The following is a 21,933-nucleotide window of genomic DNA, read 5'->3' as shown; positions in this document are numbered from 1 at the left end:
GAAAAAAAGACAATTACAGCAGATTGTGTTTGGAAAACACTGTGTGAAAAAAGTAGAAAGGGAGATCGGCAAATCAAAAGCAAATCCAGGAGTGAGTCATTTCATAAATGCCATTGGAATTTGGATTTGCAGGATGCTAGCTGAATGGGTATGGGAATAGCTTTAAGCAGTGTCTCTCTGAACTGAAATGTTGCAAGAATAAAAGCAGTATTAAAAGGGGAAAAGAATGTATTATAGGTAGCTGCAAGGTCTTTGATATCTCCCTGCTCAGAGATAGGAGCAAAAAGGGGAAGAAGTCCTTGCTGGAACAACTGTAGAGGCAGAAAGCTTCACTGCCTGATGTAATGTTTAAAATGGAAATGAAAGCTTGGGCATAGCTTAGTGTGTATATAACGCTGCAGTAGGAGTTGGCTAGGGCTGAAAATACATCCAAAGTGAAATCTGAAAGATTTCTTCTCCACTGTAAGGAGCAGGAAAATAAAAAGTTTAAAAGTCAAAAAAACCAAAAGTTTAAAAGTCAAAGACCTGAAAGAAGCCTCACAAATTCAGCAATATCTGAGGATGAGGCAGTTCCTGGCAAGTGGATAAAGCACTAAAAAAGAAAGGAAAGAAAGAAGAGAGAGACAGAGAAGGAAGGAAAGAAAGAAAGAGGGAGGGAAGGAAAAACCACTGTTAGAAGAACAGAAAGAGCAGAACAAAATGCATGCCCAGGGGTAAACAATTCAATGTGCACAGGGACTTCACATGGTCCAGACAATCCTAGATTTGTTTGCTCATGATGAAAACATGCATGGCTTTGGGTTATTATTCTCTCTCTCCCCAGAATTAGCCTTCTTAGGAAAAAGCAAAGGGTAATGTAAGCTAGTCTTGCACCTTGGATCAGTGTTTACTAAGGTGTAAGAAAGCAGCTGCAGTAACTGCAGCTAATGGGCTTTGCAGCTTAGTGGAAGCTTGTGGCTCTGACCATGTGTTGCATCAGGGCCTGCTTAACCAGCACACTGAGGAGAAGTGCTGTCACAACTGTAAGGAAGATACAGACAGAGGCTGAAGTGCCAAATATCATCTCCTGCTTTCGCAGTACTGAGTTTCAGGTTAGCATCCTTCAATCTGGGACCCTTACTTGATGAAAAATGATGTTGAGTTCCTGTGTAGTCAGATTTAAAGAAAAAGCTAGAAATAATTGATGTGTCTGAAAGGATGAATCTTGTGCCCCCTGAATTCAGAGCTGTAGATAATGGCAAAACATGAGACCCAGGCTGTGATCTTGGTGAAATTGTTCCTTGCTCCTGTGAAATGTAGGAGAGATCACAGTTGCTTTGACGAAAGGCACAAGAAAGTGTTTGGTAACTATGACTCAAAAACACAATCCACAATTTAAAAAGAGCACATCTTGGTGAAGTGTGTCAGAATCAGTGAATGCGAGCAGCGGAGAGCCTACAAGATGCAAAAACATGAACCAAGTCCTCATCCCAGAGGACTGAGTCAGAGAGGGGCTTGGGAACATCAAACTCAAAACATTTTTGTGTGGCCAGGAGTACCTTTACTTCTTCTGGGCAGAAATAACTGTTCACATTTCTAGCCTTGCTGATCTGATCTGCCTCAAGCCTTGGCTTCATACAATTGCACACACCTACATGCTGGTTTTCCCACACAAGTGTTTTCCTGAACTGGAGATGATAACAGTGTTTTCAGCTTCAGAACAATCTTTCCAATTTTTTTCTTTTTTGGTGGGAAAGCAGGTGGTAATAAGGATTTTAACCAGGAGACGTCAAGACAAGATGGGTGCCTAGCACAGGACAAGAGGCTGGACTAATAAGCCAGGTTTCAGAATCACTTTCATGAGCTTGCGATGCTGCAGTTTTCTCTCTCTGCAGCTCCAGGAGGCTGATCCCAGTAATATTTTCATTTTCATCAAGGAAGTAAATAAGATTTTATTTCCCTTTTTCCTGGGCTTCAGAAGAGACTTAGAAGATGTTTGACTTCCTCAGAGTCAAGATGTTTGATTTCTGCAAAGTCAAGTGGGCCCCTCTCAGTTGTTGGCGTTTCGTGTCTGCTGCAGATGAAACTCTCTTCTTGCTCGATGTGTATTTTAAGCAGAGGTTGGTCAGTAAGAGAGAACACTTTGCACGGACCTTCATTTGGCTTTCACTCCTACATGTAACACACAAGCACACACTGATTCCTTGGCACTTTCTTTTTCAGCATGTGGTAGTAGCTGCTGCCTTTGGATCGGAGTTCAGGTGCCAAGGTCTGGTAAGAAGGAAGGCTATTTTGGGTGGATGCCAGTTCTTCCCATAGAATGGAATCTGCCGTCACTCTAAAAGTACTGCAAAACCTTATATTCTTTGTGAGAGGGAGAAGATTTTTCCTATTGCATAAGTTAAGGATCAGCTATGAAAACCTCGCATCTCTCTGCTGTTGCAAGCTGTGGGATAGCTCAGGACTGTGTTATTCTTGGACTAGATTTGAAGTAGTCTAGCACTGAACCCAAGAGCATATTCTGAGCTTTAATTTCCCTGGCCCTAATTTTAGAAGTTGATGTGATATCATTGTATTAAGAAATTTGCTTCTTGCCTTCCTTCTGAGCTTCCGTCATGTCCCTGAAATAGGTACTGAGTGGTTTTTTTTCCTCTGCCACTTCAGGAAGTAGGGTGCCAGGAACGATTTTTGTATAATGCAAAGTAACTGATGATTAGTAATAAGACCCAAGACTTGAACCGATTTCATAATTCCTTTTCTTAAAAGATCTCCATTTCCCTCCTCTGTGTATATCTGTGTGTAAAATGCCTTATCTAATGCAGAAATGTATCCTTCCACTTCTACATTGGAGCATCAGAGTTTTACTGATTTTTAAGCACAAATAAGATAACCAACAGATGAAAACTACAGCCTGCAATAAGTAAACAGAGAGATAAGTGACAGCTTAAGGTTTGTTTAGTTTAAAGAGATGACCAAACTGATGATGATGGGGTTGGATTCGGGCCTAAAAACTGTTCAAAAACTGTTGTCCTGTTTTGTCAGGGCTTTTGTCAGGACGGGTGTACCTGCCACAATGGGCCATCTCTGGAGATATTCAAGGCCAGGCTGGATATGGTTCTGGGCAACCTGATCTAGTTGAAGATGTCCCTGCTTATTGCAGAGGGGTTGGACTAGATGACCTTTGAAGGTCCCTTCCAACCCAAACCATTCTGTGATTCTATGATTCTATTACGTTTCAAACTGGGTTAGAGATAAAGCTGATTTTCCAATTAAATTAGATATTTTATAAAAACATTCTTCTTTCCAGAAACTTTCTTGATTGTGCAACTCAGGCCTGCTTCTTCAGATATAACATTGCAGTTTCGTCTGAGGCCTGGAATGGTCATGGTAACTGGGAAAACAAAAACCTTCAGCTGGAACAGAACAAATCCCCATTTTGGAAATACAACCTTAGACTCTCATGGAGCTTATCTCCCTAGCCAGGCTGCCTCTCTCAGTAGTTATCATCTGGTCCCTTTGCACAATGCCAGAAACTGTCAGAGAAACTCCAAACTCCAAGGACCCCAGCCTGTGCAGCAGAATTGGGATGCATAGCACCCACATCAATCACTATAGGAGAGAGAGCAACTGAAAGCTTTTCTTTCAACTACCTTCTTTCCCAAAGTACTTTGCCAGAACTGGAAAAGTCACAGAATATATAAACTATAGCAAACTTTAGGAGAAGGAGCTTGACAGACTATATCATGAACAGGATCTAGAAACTACTTACTTAGATTTACCCTTCTGCCTCCTCTCCGCAGTAATGATTTCACAAGATTTGCTAGGGAGACTGCAGTTTAAATAGAGGAGCTTTGCCCAAACCAGTAGCAAAAAGTACCGGAGAGCTTAAAGCGAAAAACAGGAAACTTCTACACCACAGGAATCCTGACTGTTCAGTTTAAAAAGGATTCACTGATGGGAAAATGCTAAATATTGACTTGAGGGCAGTAAGGATGATAAATGTTCAGAAAAGAGAACATGAGAACAGTTTTTTAAGGAAAAAAAAAAAGAAAAAAGAGGAGAGGTCTAACTTAAAAGCACATTTTGCCCTTCACGGGGGAAATCTAAAGCTCTATGACTATGCAAAAACCCTGGGACAAGTGTTTAAGACTTTAATGGCTGAGGGACTCTGTTGAATACAAGGCTTTGTATGAAAAATTGAGTTGTTTGGGGTTTTTTTTAGCTATGACTAGCTTGAAAGGGGATGATGAAACTATGCCATAAAGGCCAGAAAATGTCCATTTACTTTCTTCCAAGTACCAGACAGACCCTCCAGAGATAAGAATGGCCACCGACACAGCCCAGTCTTTGCTGCCTCCTCTCTGGATGACCCTCAGAGCTACGCTGAGGAATGGTGTTCATGGAGGGCAGCAGTGAGCTCTTTTCAGCCCCAGGCCAGTGCCCACCTTGCTGCTCAGCAGGAATCATAGAATCAGCTAGGTTGGAAAAGACCTTTAAGATAATCAGGTCCAACCTTTACCCCAGCCCTGCCATGACCACCACTAAACCATGTCACTGAGGGCCTCATCTACGCGTTTCTGAACACTTCCAGGGACAGTGATTCCACCATTTCCCTGTTCCAATACTGATCTCCTTCTTAATTTGAGAGGATGATCCAATACCTGATTATCCTCTCAAACAGGCTCCTGCTCAACTCTTGCACAGCCTAGAAGCAAGGATCTGGCACTGCATTGACTGGGAGGAACACCTTCATCCTCTTCTTGGGGCCGACAGTTTTGCACTTGGCTCATTTGGTCAAGACAACTAGTAGGGCAGGAGTAGTTTTAGAAGAATTCCAAAGTCAAACCAAAGGCTGGGGCACACAACCATTTCTGAGCTCTCCTGCTCTTTGATGAGCCCACCTGAACCCGAAAATCAATACCCTACATAGCCTGACATGACTGACCCCATGCTACCACTGCACCTAAGAGAGAGACAGACAGTCTGGAGATCCTGCACCACATCCTGGTGTGTTCAGCTCCATGGGACCGCACAGAAACATAGTTCATCAACTCCTCCTTTAACAAACTTAGATCTGAAATTGCCACCAAGGCACAAACGCTTTCCCCAAAAATGTGGGGGAGTCCAAACTGGCCCAGGACAAAGAGGAGACCTCTCCAGCCTGAACTGCAACTCCATGAGCCTCCCTGGTCTCCATGGCTAATTGTGCAGCTGTTTCTCCAATCCAGGCACAGATGCCAACTCTGTCCTCAGCTCCAGCCACACATGAGAGGAAGAAAAACCATCAACATGCTAGTTGAAAATACTAATTCCTACCTGGCCTGTGCCATCACAGGGTCTCTTTCCAGCTATTTCTGGTATGCAGAACCAATGATCTGTTTTCATCCTAACTCTTCTCCATCTTCTAGCATTGAGAGACCATGCTGTCCTTCTGTACCTGGGAAAGTCACTTCTTTATTTCATGTAGTCCTATTTATTCTGTTTGATCTTTGTTGATTTTTATCACTAACTTCATTCTGCTTTTTCTATAAAATGTGGTGTGTTCTTTATATGCAGATGTAAATTTCACTTCTGTTTGCTTTCCTTGGCAGGGATAATACTGTAGTTTTTAATTCTTCATAAAAGCCTTGTTGCTGCCCCTAGTAATAAATTAAATTGTTTATCACAGGTGGTTTGTTTTTATGATCATGTGCTCATCTACCTTCAGAGAGTGTTATTTATGCAGAAATAATTGAGTAAGTTAACTATCTAGGAAATCTTAGGTAGAACTGAATAATGTCCTTAATATAGTTTTGTACTTCAAATCTGCAAAGAGGTACACAAGCAGTTCCTGTTCTTTCTCACCTTTTGGTATGGTAGCATAGCATACAGCCAGACTCCGTGACAGGCTTTTCAATATCTCAAGAACATGAAAACCACAACCATCATCCGATCCAGTGTGCCATGGAAGGAGATGTCCTTCCAGGTGGGCACAGGCATTAAACTGCAGTCCCCCAGTGCTCTGGCTTCTCTTCTATTCTCTGTCTTGCTTGTAAGATGTACCCACTGACAGACTGCAGGCTAAGCCAACCAGCCTTTTCTGGCATGTGGGGTCACTGGCCAAAAAAGAGCTCTCTTCTCCTTTTTAATATACTTAGAAGGAAAATAGTAGGCTGGATCCAACTGATAGTTCCCAATGTGTGAGATCTGACAGATCTAAAAAAATATATGGAAAGAACTGGTAAGACTTTGCTTATATGCCAGTCAGACATATCCTCAAAAGTAGACCTGTCATCTAGCCTTATCTCACTTACTAATAATACTTCTTTAATTAAAAGGTCCCATATATATTGTCAGGAAAAGAAAGAAATGCACTGTGGGGAAAGAGGTGCTAATCTCAGCATAGTGCAAAGAAGGTGTTTATGATTTGGCATCCTCTCATTTTTTCCTCTTAGGGTATTCAGTGTTTTACACTGTAAATACATTAGGTCCTTTCTCCTTTGTGTTAAAAGAATTTAAGAGAGAAATGGAAAAAATGGCAGATGTTTTTAAAAACCCATATAATCAGTAAGAAGATTGCACAGTTTAGCATCAACAATCTGAACTTCTTTAAACTGTGCACAACCAGAAAGTGTCAGCTTTTGGTTACATCTTACACATTTGCGCATAAATTACCAAATGCATCTCTACTGCATTTCTATTCCAACAAAAGGTAGTAACCGTTCCCTCAGCTGGTGAGACCTTTGCTTCTTCTATGCCAGAGTAACTAAAATAAGAATTGTCAAGACTCTGATTTCTCAAAAGATTTAAGTCCCCTGACTCCCAACTTTCTTTCTCCATTGTGTTATTTAAAATCCTGACTTCAAGACCTTTTTTCACAAGCCACTCGTAAGGCATATTCCATTTCCAGAGTAATCTAGCTCCACCAAGTGACAGTTGTGGTGATTGCTAGTATACACCTGCAGATAAGATAGCACAAATCTGGCCCTAGATACCACAAGCCAGTAACATCGAATTTTCATTGGAGAGCTTCCAACTCCAGTAATCCATTTCCCTAGATTGTTTCTCTGTAATACCTACAGAAGAATCATCGTGGGGTAGAAAGGTTGCAGAAAAGCAAATTGTTGCCTGCAGACCGATTTCACAGCCCTCCAGAAATGTGATGGGAACTAAGAGGACAGTATAGGAATGGCCATACTATGTGTCCTTTTTCATACAAAGGTCTGAAAGCACATTCACTGGAAGGCTCAGACAAAGTGGAGAAGCTTGCTGACACACAGTCATGAGGCAGGATGTTCTCATACCTATCAAATACAACCATTTTGAAAATAAAAGGTCCTCTGAAAGGAGTGAGGAGGTTGAAGGCCAGGGACAAACAGTTCACAAGACAGTGAAACAAATTGCCTTGGAAGCCCTGTTTATGAACCCACTCAGAGATCGTACACATAATCTTTTACAAGTATAAAAGTGTGGGGGAAAGTAGATGTGGTCGGACCTGGAACTGATAGGATCAGATATTGGCATTGGATGCTTTTTTGACATTACTTGATTCCTAGTCATTTGTAAGTTTTAGACAGTAGGATTTTCTTTACTGTCATTGGTATTTGCATTTTTATCATTTAGGGTGAGGGAGGCTATGGTACAGTTGAAGCAAATTGCCTTTCTTTAGTCCAGAGTTCCTCTTCAGTGAATAACTAGCAGAGAGACAAACAAAATTGGTAGGCAGCACTGACCAAAGGCACAGCTGTGCGTACCCATGCATACAGACATGGTGGACATGGACACACATAAAACACACTCAAAAGATGTATAGGCCATTACAGATGAATTTAACGTCTTGAGTATTACAGTTCTCTCTGCCATGTTCCCTAGCTACAGTGGAATATATCAGAAAATTTGAGGTGTTCTCAGCTACATGTTCCTTTGCAAGGACTGCATGAAGTGAAAGAGAAGGAGAAATTTCTCAACATGCTCAAGTGGGATGAAAGTCAGAGGAATCGCAAGAAAGAGTAGGCAAACGGGCTCCAGATAGGATGGAAAGAAGTTCTCAGGTAGGGCTAGGCAGAAACTGTTGCTACTCACTAAGTTGGCTGTAGTAACATCTGCTAAGACATGGTGACCAGGACAAGAACTGAAGATGCTCTTTCTTGCCTTGAATTCTGTCCCTCTGAAGAATCAGAAAAGCTTTACCTTGTTTCTTTCCCAGGCTCAGCCCAGAATTCTGTCTTTGGCATGCTCAGGCATTACTTGGTTTGAGTTACAGACTGGGGGACTTACGGGCAGTGGGAAAGGCAATCCTTGGGATTTCAGGCAGCACAATTACACTAACACCATCACATTCTGCTGGCCCATCAAGACAATGGCCCTAGAGTTAAAAATCCTAACCATACCAAACTGAAAACTGAACATTGAAGAAATAGCATCCAATATTCTGATGTAGAAGCAGGGCTGGTTTTCTCTTACGATGCCAGTGTGCACACATCACACTGTTACTAATGTTCCTGTTCTTCATCGCGTTGCACTGTGCTGCCAGCTTCCAGGTTTCTGCTTGTGGTCATTATATGATTAATATTCAGCTCTCATATTGTGACAGGTATTACAACAACACCTCTGTACTAGAATATTCTGGTTTACCTATGCGTGAGCTGCTTTCTGCTTTGTCAGGTTTCATCATCATCGAGATCCACTGTACCGATCAGAGACATTTTTGTCTCATTATACCACTGTTCTACTTTGAACTACTGAATCACCAGGAAAAATGGACAAGGATAGTATGTGTGTGTACATTTATGGGGGGTGCTTGAGGCATGCTTTGAGTTGAAGGTACTGGGTGTTTGCTTGCTTCTGGCTGTGTTTTTTATTTCTGCTGTGTAATAGAGAAACCGGGGGGGGAGGGGGAAGTCTAATGAACTGATGGATAATTTAAAGATAAACACTGCATAGAGGAATTCAGAAAAAATAAAGTGCAAATATATGTTTTATTGACTTCTGTTTCCCCTTTGGTCATTATGTATAGTAACATTATACACGTTATTATTGTATTACTAACAGTATCAATGACGTTACTCATTGATATACGTATTTTTGTAATGGTTTCATGAGATGAGGATATACTTGTGGCATTCTAGATTTTATCTGAACTCAGACCAGTATGTTAAAGTACTGGACCAATACATTAAAGTATTAATAATTATGTCTGTAGAGAGTAGAAGAGACAACTGTATCTATATAATAACCCCTGTATATATTTTCTTCTTTGGACTTTCTTCCATGAATCTGAATGTTTATTCATCATTTACCTACTTATTTGCACTAAACTGGTGAATAACTGAAAACATTTTAGAATAAATCTGTACATCAAGAAGACTGTGATACAATTAATGTATTAATGTGACTACGATGATTTCGAGCATATGTCTTTTACCTTAATGAGACATATGTTGTCTCATACGAAATTAACTCATGCTTGTTTGCTCTTACTGTGTATGTGCTGTTTCAGTTGTGAATATGCTAAAATGTATCACTGATTGAAGAAACAGAGAAAGCAAAGAAGTCCAGAAAAATCTCAGCCATAGGAACTAAAATGACATTCTGTAACTCCAAAAGTAACTGACAGCAGCACAGTCCTGCTTGCCATTCACTGACCAGTCTCTCCTTCCACTCAGAGGTGGGTAAGATGTAAGTGTCCTTCCAACTAAGGAGAGGAGCACAAAGAACGCTTTGTGCTATAACTGCATTTGATAATACGCATAACAGTGTACTATGTTTATCTTTTCTTCATCCTCACACTTTGCTCCTTGTTGTATCTATCATAGTTTTCGACCTGTCCGTTTGGATAAAAGTAGTGACATATGGGTCTTATCTACAATCCTGTCCAAGATGAGCTACCCTGATGGTTTTACACCATGGTTGTCATTGCCTGATGCAGGTCAGGTGGCACCTGAAGTTATGGAAGGGGTATCTTAGCTGAGTTTCTGGAGGATACCCCTCTGCCTGAATCAACAAAAGCTTGCTATGAGTCACCTGGGCATGGTGGCCTTCTTGCCCCAGTCATTCCCTATGTGACCACAGGCATCACCAAAAATGCATTGACAAAATCAAATCCAGTGGGTCTAATCATTTGACCTGACAAAGCCTTTGGAGTTGCCCCTGTAACTGAAATTAGTAAAAATCTTCAAATAATTTTCTACCAAGGACTGTATTACAAATTTCTCTTCCAAACATCCAATAGAAACGTTATAATTCCCCTTATTTGAAGGCTTTGATCATGGAAGCAACCAAAGCAACTAATTAACATTGCATAGGACATTTTGGACCCAAATTCTTGCTTAGATGGGAAAAGCAACTTTCTGACTTTAAAGCACTTTGCTTAGACCTCTAGCAGCACATGTTGAACAACAGCATATAGCATCAGTTTCAAAGTCTGATGAGAGGTGTCTGGAATGCTCCCAGAATCACAGCTTTGATTCCTTTAATTTAATGTAATTGTATAATATGACTATATTCATGTGACAGTAAAGTGAGTTCAAACCTGAGTTAAGGTTATATCTTTTAAATCCTCCACCAACTCCAGTCACTGCAACAACTCTTTTGACATAAAAATACACCGATCAGCAATAAACTAATCCAGACACAATATAGCACCATCTTCGTAGAGGAAAACATTAATCTGCTTACAGTAGAGGGTCACTTGAGCTAAAACGATTGACTACTTGGGAAGATTCATTATAAAAGTACCAAATAATACAGATGAGGTAGCTTGCAGATTAGCACTAACAAAGAAATAAAAATGGTGTAAGATATGAGTAATCTAGAACTAAGCACAATTTGGTAACAGTTTTTCAGTACCACTAATACCAGAAGTAAGTAAAAAGCAATGAGAAATTGTTTTTTTCTTGATAAGTATAATTCTGAAAAAAAGGAGCAGGTAACTTGGGCTGCTTTTGGATACTCAAGAGGAAAGCAAGATAACATAGTTCTTTCTTTAAGTAGTGAGTGTATTTGTATTAAGCAAGAGAATGACTAATGGCTTAAAGAATTTATCAGCATTGCTAGAAACCACTAATAGCTAGTTAGCCAAATGCAAAACATGTTAGCCATCAGTGAGGCAAAGTTTACAGTAAAAAGTATTATTTTGGTTAGACCAGCTGCTGTTTGGCTGGAAGAACTAGAAAGCTTAGTCTAATCAAATAATTAATCAACTAGACAATGAATTACTAATCAACGAGATAATTTTAAAGGCACCTATTTGCAAGGTGACATGTAAAGATAGTATCTGTTGTACAGGGGGATATGCCTAACTATTGGGATAAAAAAAGAGGGGAATGTTCATGCGGTGTTACGATGAAAATAATTGTACAATATCATAAAGCGAGTGATGTGTTGAGCACTTGTTCCTTGATATCCAGTGGAGTCTTTTTTCCCCCCAGGCTTGCAGGGCCTTGGGGTCTTTCTGAGGTTTAGTTGGAAGGAGGTTGGTAGGAGCTAGGAAGAATGAGCCAGGGGACAGAAAGGAGAGGAGTGGAAGTAAAGAGAAATTTCAAAGCTCTTCTAGCTTTCTGTAACTAAAACAGAGGCTTTAATTATCTAATTTAATCATAATTTTTCATCTCGAAGCCTAAGAGATTGTGACTCTTTATGGTATCATCCCATGTCATCTGCACAAGGATAACATGAAAATTCATGAAGCATTCTTTTTTGAGACATTGGCACAGGATGCCCAGAGAAGCTGTGGCTGCCCCGTCCCTGGCAGTGTTCAAGCCCAGGTTGGATGGGGCTTGGAGCAACCTGGTCTAGTGGGAGGTGTCCCTGCCCATGGCAGGGGTGTTGGAACTAGATGATCTTTAAGTTCCCTTCCAGCCCAAACCATCCTATGATTCTATGAAATCCTTAAAGCAGTATGTTTCTATGAAAATACAAAGCAAAGAGTCTACGCTTCTGTTACTGTTTGTAAAGTTTGTATGGCAGGGGTGTTGGTCCCTTCCAACCCTAACCATTCTGTAATTCTGTGATATCAATAAAGGTTCTTTACGCTGGATAATGAAATGTGTATCCACAGCAACTTATTTGTTAGAAGGAAAGTGAATCTCAACATTTTAATTGTAGATCAAGAATAAGTTAAATAAAATAAACATATTTACACCACTATAAACAAACTATTTACACCACTATGCAGCAAAGCCAGCAATTTTGAGCTGAAGTAACAAAAAATACAGAATCTTCCAAGGAGTGGATACACGTAAATGGATATGTAGCGTGACTACGGTTTCCGTTCTCATTCCATAAAAGGCTTTTCCAGTTTGAAATATGTCCCTGCCCATAGCAGGGGGTTGGACTAGTTGATATTTAAAGACCTTTTCCAACCTAAATCATTCTATGATTCCATGATGCTATGTCCTGGGTAAGTACCTTTTAATAACCTCTATTTACATTTGAAAATTCTATACAGTACACTTATTATTCTGATTGGAAAAGAAACCCAATGAAGTAGAAATCATTTGCTGTCCTAAAAATGTTATTCATTAAATTTCATCTTTTTTCCTTGAAGTAATTCCACAATGTGCTGCCCAAGGTGGTGAAATACTTGGAAGTGAAATGGAGGTTGATAGTAACAGAAATGAGCCTTCTCATTTTATTTGAGGTCTGCCAGCAGTCTGACAATACCATTTCTTTAATGAAAATGGCTCCAGACAAAGGTAAACAAATCTAAGTAGAAATTAGGCATTGTTTCTAAAACATAATTACTGCTTTTGAAGTAATTGTGAAGTAATTTTCACTTATTATCATAAAAAGAGTCCATTAATGTCAGTAAAAGATAAACCTTTTGAATGGAGATGCCTAGCAGAATAGAAGAACTTGAAGATGGGCTTTCTTACATCTGCAGTCTATTTTCATTATCTACTGAGCAGTTCAATAGAGACAACTATTGTTCAGGGGTGCAACTAGTATCTGTGTAATCAACAGCTGTTACAAAGTAAAAGATTTAGAAAACCTATTTAGAAAAACAGATGTGGCCTGCAGCTAAAGTTCCCAAACTGCAGTAGTTTAGAGGAATTCTCAATCAGTAGTCCATTTACAAGTTGCTTTCTGGATGATGTCTTAAATATTACTTTGGTTACTACATACTAGGTCATACAAGTCTTTCCAGAAAATTCCTGTCAGTCGAATGGTTTGCTTACAGTCTCATGGTTCCAAATATGAACAAAATTACAATTATATATATTTTTTTTTTTTCATTTATAAAGTCTTAGATTTTTGTCTGGACAAAGCAGTGTCAGAGCTGGAAGATGCTTTCTTCAAGTGAAAAAGAGAGGCCATTTTACAGTATGCTACCAAAATTATGTCCACTGGGCGTTACCATTCCAAGAAGAGAACTCAGGATGTACTTTGTAGGTGTGACTTGGATCATTCAGAGACACCTGATTCAACAAGAGAATTTTCTAACTGGGAGACAATTGGACTTGAAAGTCCAGAGAAATGCACTGTAGGAAATATAATTCCAGTATTTTTCCGATATATGTCCTGAATGAAGAAATGGAAGTACAGATTGAGAGATCTTAAGAGGATCTTTCTCAAGTAAATGTTTATTTAATCTTTCTTAGAAGTTACTTCTATGGCATACAGCAAGGAGTTCCTGTCTGGCACCTTCACAGACATTGTCTTTTAAGATCCATATTTGCCTGATTCATTTGAAGTGCATAACAATACAACATCCTTTATGTTTTTAAACAGGAGAAACTTATTACCCATTTTTTGGTGTTGTCAGAAGTGGTTCATTAACACAGCACTGCGAATGCACATAATTGTCCCAGAAAGTGAAGACCCAGCAGCTCCAAAAGGCATGAGAATTGTGTCCTTACTACCTTTCAAGAGGCAAGTATTGAAAGGAAGCTATCTTCATGAAACTAAGCTGAAAAATAAGTACATCAAACTTAAATTGAGACTTTGAGGGAGAGATATTTCAATATGAAAAATACATTCTTAATTAAAACATCTGCAGAAGGATTAGGTAATAGCAAAACAAAAGAGTTCAAGTAGAAACAGACTTCATACATTGACAAATGTTGCATTTCAGAGTCTACTACCTGTTGGAGAAGCTCTCCTCATTCAGATGTTGTCTCCATTCTCATATTCCTTTGCAGTTTTGATTTCTCCTCCAATTCTTTCATTCCCCTCAGGAAGAAAAGCAGGACCTGCAATCTGGATCCAAAATCACTTCTTGGCCTGCCCCAGGTGGGAAACCTATTTAAGGCTGTTGCCTCACAGTGTTTTCCACAGGCATTTATGGGCTGACTGCCAGCTCCTGTTCCCTTTCCATGTGAGGTACGGGAAACCCTCAAATAGATGCTGAGCTCCCTGACCTCCCTCTGCCTGGTACCAGCAGGAGCCTTCCCCATACCAGGCTTGGTGTCCCTGGGAAGCACGGCACCAGCACCTCCAGGGTTTGTTCCCACTGTTGCCTGTGGGAATAGAGCCTGCCTTCAAAGGCAGAAGCTCCATCTGAGGAGAAATTAAATCCATGCTCTGCCCTCAATTAGATGCCTTCAAGCACTTCATTTCAGGCACCTGAGTGAGGAAGTCCTGCCAAAGCCTCTGCTGGGTTTGCATTGAGTGAGCAGTGATGTGGCTGCTCAGGCCCTCCAGGATCAGCTCTGGAGCAAGGAATCAATTGCTGTGTAACAACTTGTTTACCTGATGTGAATAAACAGTTGTGTTCCCACAGCCTCCAGTGCATGGGCTGTGACATTTTCAGCCTTTGTTTGTTGTGGTGAAGTCTCTGTTTTTCAGAAAAATAGTGTGCAGACATTTGCAGGTGCTTCCAGAAGGTATCAGAGCAGGGCTGCAAGACCAGAGTGTGGCAAAAAGGCACTTGAGATGGATGGCAAGAAGTGCAGGGAAAGGACTACAGCCAGCACACAGTGGTGGAATCACCGTCCCTGGAAGTGTTCAAAAAATGTGTAATTGAGGTGCTTAATTATATGATTTAGTAGTGGACTTGGCAATGCTGGAGTAAAAGTTGGACTTGATGATCTTGAAGGTCTTTTCCAACCTAGTTGATTCTGTGATTCTATGATTGACTGCCAAACTCCCCAGAAAACCAAAGTCCCAGACCATCAGCCTGTGCTGTGAGGCTCTGAACATTCTGAAGCCTGAGCTGGTCAGTGGAGCAGAGAGCAGAGAGACACAGTGGACAGCTAATGACCTGCCAGAGGTTTGGCTAGCAGTAGCTGACATCCCCCAGACTTCTCTGATTGCCCTTTGAATCAAAGGTCTTCTGGGGCTGGCTGTTCATTTTGGGAGCCAAGGATAACTTAAATTCCCTGCACTAAGGGCAAGGGAATACATTCGGATGGGAATATCCGCGGTGAAATCACCACATGCCTTGAGCAACCCACGGACATACAGCCCAGTGAGCCAGGAGCTCTTAGAGGTGTGCTCCAGCACTAGCACTGGGACTTGGCGGCTGGTCTGAACTCAGGGTGGAAAGGCCACACACAGACCACTCGGGGTGTGAGGCATGGGATTCTTCTTTATTTCATTCTTATTTAAAGATCTATTAAAAAATCAATGGTGAAATTAAGCAATCGCCCAGTGTTAATGATAACTTGTCACATTTCTAGCCTTGCTGGTCTGATCTGATTTGCCTCTAGCTTTGGCTTCATACAGTTGAATGCACCTACACACTTCATTATTCCCACGCATGTGTTTTTTTTTTTCCTGAACTGGAGATGATGACAGTGTTTTCAGCTTCAGAACAAAACCGACAATCTTCCCAATTCTTTCTTTTTTTGGTGGGAAAGTGGTGGTAATAAGGATTTTAACCAGGAGATGTCAAGACAAGATGGGTGACTAGGACAGGACAACAGGCTGGACTAATAAGCCAGGTTTCAGAATCATTTTCATGAACCAGCAACTGTAGAGCTGCGCTTCTACTCAACTAGTGCAACAAGCCAAGCTCCGGAATTATTTCAGAACTACTTTTGGAATTCCCCTGATTTTACTAAGGAAGCAAAGAAGATTTTCTTTTTCCTTTTTCTGGGCTTCAGAAGAGACTTAGAGAATATCTGACTTCCGCTGGTGAGCCCCTGTCAGCAACTGAGGTTTGTGACAGCATTGGGAAAAGAGGAATCCCATTTTGTGGTGTGCCTGTTGCAAAGGAAATCCTCTTCTCCTGCTTAGTGTGGATGTTATGCAGAGATTGTCTGTAGACAATGCACTGACCATTTAGCCTTCATTCCCACATCTAACACACATGCATACCCTGAATCATGGGCATTTTCTTTCTTAGCCAGGGGCAGAAGCTCCCCTACTTGGATTGAAGGTTAGATGCCAAGGTTTTGTATGAGGAAGCTGTCCTGTGTGTATGCCAGTGCTCTCCTAAGAATGCAAACCATCCCCACTTTAAAGCACTGCACTTGCAAAAATTTATGCTTTTCATCAAAAAAGTAAAGTTTGTCTGATGCTTTTACAAAAAGCTGAAGTCAGTAAAAGTATGGATGTTAGTGAAGCCTGACTTTGCCCTTGACGCAAAGCTGTAATTCATGACCAGGAAGCTCTGTGCTTCATCAAACCATGGCAACTGTGGGGTAGACTGTTTGCACCTCTGTTGTTCAAAACGTTCTTCTCACATGAAATAGTTGGTTTGTTATGCTGTGAATGTTGGTTGTGCACCTATGTAGCATAAACAGTCACTTTTGTGACAGACATATCAATATATTGATGCAGGGAATAGTTTATCATCTAAAATCTCCCTGCTGAGAAATACAGGCTGGCTGTGAGTCCTGATGCACTGGGGTTCCTGTCAGAGCTTCTGTAAGGTCCAGCGTCATTTTAGTGTGATCCTGCCCAGAGTTTTTCATAGCACTCCAAGGTTCTTGCAGCACAGAGCTGGTGTGGACATCACAGGCTGCCTGAAAATCATTTAGTAATTTTCAAGGCTGCAGGCAGACAACTATGCACTGAACTTGCTTTGAGCTAACTGAATAGGACATAAGAAACCACTGGGCATGACATGAGCAATGGCCAGACATGACAATTACCAATGTGAGAAGCCAACAGAAGTTACATATAGTGCCAGGAGGAATGGATGAGTTTCACAGATGGTTAAAAGTTAATTATATGGGGAATAACCAGACTTCACAGATAACTGTAAGGAAAAGTTGGCATCCTTCTGGGGAGAGGAATTTTGCAAGGCATACAGTGCCTATGTAAAAGTACCAGTAAAGGTTCATAAGGTGAACATAAGGTCAAGATTATCTACATGTCATTATCAGAAGGACAGAATTTGGATATGGATGTAGCCAAATTTGGATTGAGAGGGGAAAAGTAATTGGGGGTTGTGTTTGTTTGGGAGGAGACTAAGCTGGAGGAAGGAGGATCAAAACATGGGAAAAGAACTAATAGATGTAAATGACGTAATCGCAGCTATCCATGTGTACCTACCCTTTGTCACTACAGCCTGGTGCAGGACAATCAGCCAGATCTGTTGTTCTGATCATACCATGCATGTCTAACTTGTTTCCAGAGTCAGGAAGCCCAGAGTGCGTTCAGTTGCCAGCAAGAGAACACCCAGGATGGACAAATCGAGCATCACAGCATCACCATGTTGGTATCCGTTCCAGGCCTGATGGTATCAACATCTCCGTATCAGCCTAACATTTATGGTACAAATGTTGATTACATACTTCATAACAGGTTGATTGCCCTGCTTCAAAATGCTCTGTGTGTTTTACTGACTCATCTTGGAAAGTTTCTTGTTACTCAGGCAAGACATAATGGGGAGAGCAACGACAGTCTGAAAGCAGGGTCAGTAGGATGAAGTTGTCCCTTTGAGGACTCCAGACACAGAAATGAACTGAAAAGCACAGATAGTTTTTATGTTGTTTCCTTTGGATCTTTGTGACTCCAGCTAATCTAAACTACAGCAAACCCCAGGACAAGGAGCTTGCCAGACTGTGTGATGAAAGGGAATCAGAAATTACCTGTTCACAATTACCCTTCTGCTTCTTCTCAGCAATCTTTCCATTTCAGAGATTTTTCTAGATTAAACAGAGCAGTTTTTCCCAAGCCAGTAGTAAAAAGTACCAGAGAGCTACAAAAAAAATCAAAGTCCTACACTACAAAGATTTTGAACTTCAGCTGAGCACTTTGGTCATACAGCATATCATGTGCTTGGTACACGTTCATTCGTGCACCCTGTATCATGCGTTCGCCTCACAGCACTCCATGTCTGGAGAGCTGATCTTGCTCATTGCCTTGCTTACCTGCTTGTCACAAAATAAGCGTGGAAAGGGGAGGATTGACTGTCCTGTATCAAATACATTTTTTGTACATGGTAATCTAGGAGGGTAGTTCAGTGAGAGGTAGCTTGATTAAGGGTTTCTTCACGTTTCTCATTCTGGTCCTGGGACTCAACCACCCCAAGTGAATTCTGCTCCCAGAGCTCCAGCTTCTCTGCCTGCAGCTCTTGAGGCAGACAGGAAGGTGGAGACTGCATCACCTCTAACCTGCTTGTCCTTTGTCTCCCTTTGAGTTCTGGCCTGGGTTATGCAGTGTGCTATCATTGCCATCTGGCTATAGACCCTGTTCAGCAAGAAAAAAATAAGAAAGGGGTTGATGATGATGGGAACTTGAATTCAGGAGGTCCAAACTACATTCCCACCTTAGCCAGGAATTCTTTGTTTGATCTTGGACATGGGTCTTAAGCTAAACTGTCTGCAAAATGAAAGTAATATATCCCTGCCTTCCTGGAGTACTGAAGATACAGAAGTAGCACTATAATGAGTCACATTTACATCTTTAAGAGCAGTGTAGGACAGCCTGGTCTCTTCTATATGTGTCACATTGAATGTCACCCTTTGGCTACAACACTATTAGCAAAATTCCCTGCAATTGCCTGAGTCAGCTTTGCTTGTTTGAATGAATCCATCTGGATGGTGGATTAAATACAGCTCATTTCATCAGGCTTTCCTAGGATTTCTGACAGGGTAATTAATAGCAGCACACACAAAGCATTAGGAGGTTTTACATGGCTGTTATTGTGAAACAATTCTAATGATGAAACTTCTTCATCTGAAGACCTGAGGACTGAGCCTACAGGGTGTTAATAAAATTAATTGAAAACAGTGAAAACAATCTCAGTCAGGGCAAGACCTTTCCTTCTGGCAAGCACAGGTATTTTGCAAGTGATGTGTACTGTTCGGACACAGGAATAGAAGCAATGAAGTAAAAAAGACTGTTGGTTTCCAGGCAGAGAATGGCCTGGTCCTTGCTTTCCAGCCACTTTGTCATGTGTGCAGCAGACAAAAGTGTCCTGAAGAACTCCAGTTATCTCTTCTCAGCATGCTCCAGTCTTACTGGCATGTCTTACTGCCAGGAACAACCACATGGAACAGAAAGTTTGCTCCTGCCTCTGCTACACTCTTTTTCTTTCACAGGTCAAGTAGCATAAATACCACTGATTTTTTCCCTGTGAATTCTTGGGCTGTTACATTAATAGGCATATGTTAATGCCGTGGAAGAAACGCTTATAGTATGAGTTGTAGTTTCAGGATGTACTTTTCATTGTAACAATTGATGTCTGACCATGCTGGCAGGATATAGTCTGAGAATAAGTTTATTATTCTGTGATTAAGGAGCTTGGATAAACTGTTGTTACTGGTTTCATCTCAGGAAAAGTTTAGCCTCCTTAAGAGACTGGCATCTTCATGCTTGATGTGAGACGTAACACATGGACTTGGAGGAAGGCAAAAATACTACAGGTTGAACGTTGGTGGCAATTGAATGAGTGGCAGCACAGAACAGTTCTCTGGTCTCTACTAGTGTTCTGTGAAGGACAGCAAAATTAATTCTGCCCTGCAAGTACCAGGCAGATGAGGGAGGCATGGGCATCATGAAAAAATGAAGAAGAAAATGAAACACACAGGAACTAAAAAAACATTTACTGTGAGGGCGTTGAGGTGCTGGCACAGGGTGCCCAGAGAAGTTGTGGCTGCCCCATCCCTGGCAGTGTTCAAGGCCAGGTTGGGCAGGGCTTGAAGCAACCTGCTCTAGTGGAAGGTGTTCCTGCCCGTGGCAGTGGGGTTGGAATTAGATGATCTTTAAGGTCCCTTCCAACCCAAACCATTCTATGATTCTATCATAAAAATTACTTTTATTTAAATGCCAGTCTCTTAAGATACCTGCAACCATGTTTTCTTTCTCTCTCTCTCTCTGTTTTTGTGTACCTCTGCTGATTTTACCTTTCCCTCCCATCAATAAGTTTTTACTCTTGGTGTTTTCTAGAGGAATTGAGATCACAAGGCCAAGAAGCCTCAAGGTAGAGAAAAGGCCCTGTTCCCCTTACTATACAAAAGACAAGCTCAGTGCTTATTCAACAGAAAGGCTTCCACATGGGAGGAAGAGGAAAAGGGAGAAAGTGAATGAGTGCCCAGATTGCGGAAGTGCTTCAGATAAAGATTACATGAAGTCACAGCTAATTATTATTAACATGCTCAACAGTTTTTGCAGCCCATGATATAGTCTTATTACCAAACATGAAATACATTCTTTAGCAGCAGTTAATAAGGTTTGATAAAATATACAAAATTTAGTTCCAAGGCTGTTGGACTGAAAAGGTGAAGGTATGAGCATGTGGAGGGGGAAGAGAATGATAAGAGGAAAAGGAGGTTAACAAGTTATTTTAAGACTTTAGGGTTCGTATTAAATATTTATGTTCTTTCTTGATAAGGATGATGAGAGTTGTTTACATTACTTAGCAATGACACACACAAAGGCTGCCAGGAAAGCTTAGAAGAAGAGGGCTTCATGGATGAACTACAGCTCCAAAGGTTCAAACTATTAGCTGTAGGGTATGCTAAGGGGCATGTGATCTATGTGCTCACGCAGCTGTGTAGTGGTTTTGAGGGATGTGTGGCATACAGTGGTAGGCTTTGGAGTCTGAAGAGGGATTTGGATGCTTTTGAACTGAGTCTAAATATTATTCCTGCACAGTTTTGTGGTTTCATGAAGTTCAGAGAAACAGTTTATCTTTGAAGAGTTTTAAAACCAACCTGTCAGGTGTATCTTTTCATAATTTACCCCAGCCCTCAAAGTGTTCTAGATGTTCTGCAGATAGGTATGAAGGCCGGGGGGATGATTCAGCAATCTTTATTCACATTAGCAGCCTCAACAGTAAGGCTTACTCTTCTCCGAGGGATTTATGACCTCCTTAGAGAAGGGCCAGCTAAAGAAAGGAATACAATAAATTGGTGGCCCAGGAAACAGCTGTGTCTCCCTCAGCCAGCATCTTCTGGTTTGATCTCACTTTGCTCTTAATTTTTATATTTATATTTGGCATTTTTCTGAAGTGCTTCTTATCACAATGTGTGCGCAAATCATGTTAATTAATGAGAGCAGCAGCCAAAAAAAATGCAGCTAGCTCTTCTTTGCTATAGTCAAGAGCTCTTGAAAAACTTGTCCTTGATGTTGTTTTGGCTGAACAAAATATAGATGCATAATCACTACTAGACTTGATTGACTTGATCTTTCTTTCTATTACACGGATGAAAAGTACATGGCAGAAATTCTTAGCCTTGTACAACTATATTGCCACATACACATATTGCTAAATAGCCTTGTCTTGGCCAGTTCTCACTGAGGGCGTTGAAATGTCTGAGGTAATCCACAATAGCTTTAGCATGATGGAGAAAAAACCCTTCCTGTTGATGTAAAGTCTATGTCAGGCACAGAATTAGGGTATGATGCGAGCCATAGGACACAGAGCACAGCTGGAGAACCCTTATGTTCAAAACATTTGGTGACTTGTCACACAGATACAAGCACCTAATGAGCATGAATTTAAATGATCCTCTTTCTAACCTCAGATAACAATTCACGCTGCTCACTGGGGGATGCTGTCCCCTGGCCACACATCAGCAGACAGGTTCCAAGAGACCATGAGTCTTCTTTAGTCACGAGTAGACAACAGCACAGGAT

The sequence above is a fragment of the Strigops habroptila genome, chromosome 1 (genome assembly GCF_004027225.2).
Source record: "Strigops habroptila isolate Jane chromosome 1, bStrHab1.2.pri, whole genome shotgun sequence".
Classification (NCBI taxonomy): domain Eukaryota; kingdom Metazoa; phylum Chordata; class Aves; order Psittaciformes; family Psittacidae; genus Strigops; species Strigops habroptila.
This window is presented reverse-complemented; position numbering follows the sequence as displayed.